Here is a 6952-nt window from a genome sequence, read left to right as displayed (position 1 = left end):
GGCCATAAGTTACTTCTACACCCACTTGAAAGACCTCTTGTGCCTGCCAGAATGATGTAAAATAGCCTCAATGTAAGTGAGAATTCAGGCTCTTATTTTTAAAGCACTATCCCTTTATGGCAATGCATCAGTCAAGCACATTATATTCCACTCATTATCCTAATGGAAGCCCGAAGCTTGCAGAAGGAAAACAAAATGGCCACTGACAGCATTGCAGCAACAACAGCCAGGACAGGCACATTCCACTGCAGAAGGACACAAAGCTTCCAAAATACCTAAATAACCCACTGGTTTTTAACACCTGACTATCTCTATTGACCATTTGCTTCAACACATCATCATACTGGTAATTTTAGGCCCCTTTTATCACGGGAAGGTGCAACTCGCCAAGATGCAAAACATCTGCTAGTAAAAGCTTGGTCAGACCTTTCCATGACTGCAGCCTTAGTGATTGTGTTTCTCCTGCACTTGGTCCAGCTGTGGTGGGATGGTATTTGTGCAGCCAGGGGGACCAAGACAGGAGCTAACAGTTGCAGCTACTGCACTTAATAATTGGGTCCTCAGCTGAGAGGCTGTTCATGCCCTTCTGTGCACCAACAGCTCAGTGGCTCAGTTTGCACAGAGGCCTTGTCAACTGTGATGGTGCCTTTGGATTATGCTTAATAGGAACCAAGTTGAAATTACTTGTATTGGATGGGCTAATGAATAAGCAGCAAACAGGAAGAGGCTTCAGAAACTTTGGAACTGATGAGATTTCACTCCAACATGAATGAGTTTCATTGCTTTTTACCTTACCCTTCATTCATCCATCTGGTGGTATTTGAAGAGAGATTTAATATTCTTAGTAGAAGTTGCATTTGTGACCCGAATGCTTTGTGCGAGAAACAAAATGAGGTAAGTTAGGAATGAAATACAAAAGGCAAGAATTGAGAAAATAATTTGTTTAGGTAGAGTTTGGTGGCTATATTGCATTTAAATGCACTCTAAACCCCAAAGAGAGCTCAAAGGGGTTAGAAACAGAGAGCTCAAACTGAATTGTGTGAAACATAATTTGAGCCCAGTCCAGACTTCAGTTTTTGTGGTCCCTGGGAGAGCTAACACATTCAGATCCCCAGGCAGATGCCTCCCAAATCTCCATCACTAATCCCCTAGAAGCCTTCTGTTATTCTCTCATCTCCATCAGGCTGAAACAAACCTTCTCACCTTTGTGTAGCTCCCAAAGCAGGCAAACCCAAATTGTCTCTTAACTTTTGAAAGGAGATGGCAAAAACAAAATCCACATTAACTAGCTTTAATGAGTGCCTACTATTCCCGCTTGTGCATCATTTCAGTCAATGTCATGATATTTAATATAAATATTCCATTAAATACCACCATACTGTAACTTTTAAAACTAAATATTTCTATAAAAAGAAAAAGACAAAAAGCCAATTTGTCCTGACATGCATCACAACCATTATGTGTTTGACCTTTATTCTCCTTATTTCTAATTTAAGGTCTCTTATTTATCTCCCTAAGCAGTAGACTTGTATAAATCAGATCCCACTCCTTTAGACGTACTTATCAACCAGAGAGCTGAAATTTTGATTTGGATTTCTTTATGTGCAAAATATGAAAAACAGAAGATCCACATATTACTGTACCTCCAAAGTATGAGTGTTAATACCTTAGAATATTCTCAGATATTTATTTAAGACACGATGGGAGCTGCCTGACAACTAGGAACTTTCAAGTGCTACTGTTGCATCCTGTGCCCCTTGAGGTTTCTCAGCCTACACAACCAAGAGCTGAATGGGGCCAGCATGAGGCTGCTGGGCAAACTGAGGAAGGAGACATCCCAGGGACTACCACGGGAGCTTTCCCAGCCCTGCTCCCCAGTGCTGCAATGGCCTGTATCAGTTTCAACCTGCATCTCACACCAGCCCTGCCCTCTGAACTATATAATTTTTACCTCATAGCTCTCAGCTTAGAGCTATGGTTTGTAAAACACAGGCTGTAGGGTAGGAAAGTTTAAGGACCTGTGTCCTCAGCCTTCCATCTTTGTGCAATCTTCTTTGTGTAAGTGTAGATTGTCATGTCCAGAAATTACTATCATGAAAGTCCAGCAGGCAAACAGAAGTAGAAAGGCATGAATTGTCATAAATGACATCACTGCAGCACACACTGAACATCCCATGTCATCAAAGAGGCACTTTCTTCCATTTCTTTTATATGCTGAGAGTCCAAAGCCAACTCTGATGCCAAGAAGTGTTTTTCTTTAGAACTGCTTTTATATTTGAACAAGAACAGTTGTTGGAGTAAAACACTCTGCTTACATTTGACAGGACAAAACTGAATTTCTTATCTGGGGTAATAGCTGAGTTTTTAGTTCAAAGGCTGGAAGGGAATATGCAGTGATTTCACTAAACTCCCCCAAAATGTAGTTCACTGAGGAACATGTTATCCTTTCTTTCCCTTCTCTGAGAAACAACTGCAGTTGCACCACACACTTCATCAGTGTTTCGCAAATTCATCATATTTTATTTCAACCTGGTTCGGGCACCTTCCTGCCCATCAGAACACCCTTCTCACAACAATAATACAAATTTTGAATGAAAAAAAGATCACCCTGAGGTGGCTACTTATGCTTTGTAATTAGCCATGTTGAATGATTAATGCACACAGACAATAAAGTTACTTCCTATTGCCCAGCTCCTAGCAGAAGGACAGGTGCTTCCTTTACTTCTCCTCTTTGGTGTTTCCCTGACATTCCCTGAAATGGTCAAGAAATTCCACGTCCAAATGAAAGTGCCAAGTGAGGCACTTTGTGGAGGAAGGTAGGAAATAATCCAAAGAGAAAATGTGACAAGAACAGAAGGCATGTGATCAGTGAGGCTGGGAGAGGTGTAATAGATTTATATAGCTCTGCTCTGCAATACAGAGTTCATATGCCCCACTAGTTACTGCACAAGTTTGTGCTGTGTCTAGAAAGGGTGCTGGAGGTTTCTGTTCTGGCTTTTCTGTTTTGATGTACTTTCTGCAGACACAAAGAAAGAAGGGAACAGAAAATATCAGTGCTAGGAATGCCTATTGTTCATGAGGTAAGGTCGGCACAGACCAGAATTACGAGAAAACCAGCAGAATGCAAGATGGGGTGGGACACAGGGAACTTCTGTTCCAGAACAGTACCAGTGTCACCCTCTCCTCTCTCCCCAGCAGGACCACAAAAACAGCCCCAGCTGGCCCTGCTCAAATACAGAACTTCAGGAAGAAACAAGCAGCCCTGGACACTTTTTGTCTTTATATATATGAAAACCAAAACTAGAGATATTTTAAAATGTTGAGTGGAAGTGCAACATCAGCTCCTTATCCTCATTTTTACTGAGAGGTCCCATGGACAAACCTCAGTTCTCTTCTGGGACAGGATACAGAGACAGATATACCCCTCCAGCATTTTTTTCAAGCATCCAAAGGGTATTTCAAAACCACAACTTTCTCCTCTCACCTTAATTTTTTCACCTGTTTCCAAATCTGGGACTCCAAAACAGCTTATTCCAAGGAAACAAAGTTCTGATTTTACTGACAGTTTTCTCTTACTCAATTTACCTGCTGCTTCTATCTCTGTTATTGTATCCATTCCTGGTTTTCAATCAAACACCCAAACAGCCAGCCTCCCAAGAACACACCACTCCAGATTCACTTACTGTCATGACTTAATAAGCTCCAGCTCCAAAAGGTGTTTTTCTCATGAGATTTTTTGGAATCAAATAAGTGTCTTCTTTCCGGCTAGTGCTGGTGTGATTTGTAACTTCACCTGTCATAGTTCAGACTAAGGGGCATCTATCTCTCTGCACAAACAGAAACCTAGCAAAAAACCTCAGGTTCCAGCCCTCTGCTACTCATGCAGCTGCTGTTAGGACCATCACCCAGACAGGAATTAGAAGCAGACTGTACAAAACAGCAGGAAGTAAAGTTAGTGCTGATCATAGCAAATTCCAATGCCAACAAAAAATAATGAACAGGGCATACCCTCATCACTTCCTAGGTGAGTAGTGCTAACTATCACTAAGATCTCACTGGAGGACATTACACCCTATTTTGCCTCTTATTCCATACTTTCTGCCCACTGTTCCTCCATTCCTTTTTCTGGGCAGGACAGGACAGGGTAGGACAGGACAGAACAAGACTGGTCTCATAGCCAATTAAACCCTGTGGTTTATGCCACAATGCCTATGAACTTGGCAATCTTTCTGCTGGTAAATAGACAAGTTGTTAAATTACTTTTTTCTTCCATAAAGGTTATCCGTACGTGGACAAAGGTGAGTTAATTCTAATATTGGCAGCTGAGTTACACATGCTATGCACACACACATGCACAAAAATCCTCATTATTAAATCACAAAGCAATTAAAAAATTAAAAATTTCATAAGACCCCACATAAAAGAAATACAAGTGTTTAATGATGGATTATAAAGTGAAAGTGAGAAAAAAGTAAAAGCTCAGCTGTCTCAGGGGTTTCCCTTGCAGCCTGTGATACTGATTTCTGTCTTCACCCTCACACAAGCCGCAAGAGCTAATAAATTCCTGGCTCCCCTGCCTGGGAGCCAAGGCCGATTAATATCTGCCTACCTTGTTACCTAATTCATTATGGAATAGCAGTTAATTTGATTTGATATTATTTTAATAAAATTCTGTAATATATTAGATTGTTTCAGGCTATCAAAATAATTTTCCAATTATTACGGTTACTCAAGCAAGTCTTTTTTTCCCTTCATGAGCGGCAGTTGGTCTGACTCAGAATACATTAGCTCCTACAGCTTCATCCTGGCCAGAGGAATACGAAGTATATGCATGATTACACCAGAAATATTATTGCCAGTAATGTGAGCCTGCAGATCAAGGCACAGAGTCCAGATTGATGTGCAATTACAGGCCCCCATGATGTCATGACATTGCTGATTGCTCTTCATCTACAAATGAGTTAATGCGTTAATATACATATACACGCTTGCACATACACATATGTGCAAGCATGCATGCATGCAAGTCTCTGTTATTTTCTGCGTCTTGATAGTAGTGTTTGAGGGGCAGCAGTACACGAAGGCAATGGGGGATAGATGCTCCATCTTACAGGAACTTGTGCTACTTACTCCTGGCATGGGCAGTGCCAATCTGACCAGCAGGAGAGGGTGGATGACTTTAGCAAGCTGTGGGAGCTACCTTTTCTTGTTGCCATTACTTTTGACCACTTCAACATACCAACATAGGCATTATATTCCTACTGAGGAAACAAACATCAGGCTGCTCTTTTCTCTTTCCCATTTCTCAAATGCCTACGAGACAGAGAAAAGAGAGGACATGGGTGGAACTTGATTGAAATAGGAAAAGGCAGCCTAGACAAAAGAGCAGGTGCAAACACAGCCATTCCATTTGCAGATGTGCTGAATGCCATAACATTTCTTCCTGGGTATATGAGAGCATCTTCGTCATATGCTTATGGGGTTGAGAGGGTGGCACACCAAACACCTTCATGGCTTGATCCCAGTCCCACTGGACTGGGTCATCATCTTCCTTAGGGGCAGAACTGGGTCTGCATTACTAAACTTATAGAGCGCAATCACCAGCAATAGAACTGATTAGCTGCTATGTCTCACCCTTTATACAGCACTTCCTCAAGGAGCTTCTGTTCACGTGAACATCCAAAATATCTGTACTTCCATGCTGTGAGCAATAGGGTCCTGAATTCTAAATGGTGGAAGATGTTGCTTTTTTCTCAAAAATAAGAACTGATGGGACCAATTGCCTCTCTTTTAGGTCACCATTCCATGAACACCCTGACACAATCTCTGCACTCCTGAAGCAGTCTCTCACCCTGCAGGGGCTCATCCCATGTCAAGTTCATGAAAAAAGTTCATGCAAGATTGCTATCTTGCCAATCTGTTCTACCATTTCCTTGCCTGGACTGAAAAAAGAAGTGCAAGCAACTAGAGTTTAAGCTGACGATCATTTTTAAGTGATGTTTTTCTGCCTTATACAGTACATCACAATTTCTTTTTCATATTCTGCTTCCAAAAGTGGTTATTCCCATTCCATTCAGTGCTCTTAGAAGAGTGGTGGCTGACCCATGGGATGTATGTCAAATATGATTTACAACCTTTTTCATGCTTCAGCAGAACTCAGCAGAAGCAAAAATGGATCAGAACACACCATCCATACGTGAGGAAATAAAACTTCTTTTTGTTTTGATATTTGTAAATTGTCTTATTATTTCCATTTATTAGCTATCATTAAGAGCATGAAACAGCCTTGTTAATCACAGGATGTTGCAACAGCAGTTATTGTGCAAAGAGTTTATTATTATTGTGAATAAACTATATGCAACCTCCAAGTGAAAGCACTATCATATCAAAGGCAGAGGTTAGTGAAATTTTTCCTTCTCCACATTAATTTTTATTAATTTATGTTCATATATAATTTATTTGGGTGGATTTAAATTGCTGAAACAAAAATTATATTTTCTACCAAAAGGATATTAGTGAAAGATGAGAGGATGGTGCAGATGCCTAACATGAGGCTATTTGTCCCTCTAATCCTGGACAGCAAAAATGTTTCTAAGTTTTCCTTTTAAAATCATTGAATTTTTCTACTAACTACATTTTTGCTAACCCTTACAGGATAAAAATATAACAAAATTATCTTGTCACAAAATTCAAGTATACAAAAGACTCTGGAAGAATTCACAGTTTTAAATATATCCATTTCCAAAAGGAAGCTTCTCATACAGCACTCAATGACTAGAAAGCTGGCTTAAAGTCTGTCTTTCACCAATTTTTTTTTATATGCAAGCTTTTTTTGATGAGTAATATTTTTAAATATTAATATGTTTTAAATGTATCCATCACATTTTAAAAACAGGCAAAAAGACTTACAAAGACTTCTGACTTTATATTTTAAAAAATATCCTGATGTCAT

This window comes from Vidua macroura, chromosome 6 (assembly GCF_024509145.1).
Source record: "Vidua macroura isolate BioBank_ID:100142 chromosome 6, ASM2450914v1, whole genome shotgun sequence".
In the NCBI taxonomy this organism is placed as follows: domain Eukaryota; kingdom Metazoa; phylum Chordata; class Aves; order Passeriformes; family Viduidae; genus Vidua; species Vidua macroura.
The sequence above is the reverse complement of the archived record's forward strand: the minus strand, read 5'-3'. Positions refer to the sequence as shown.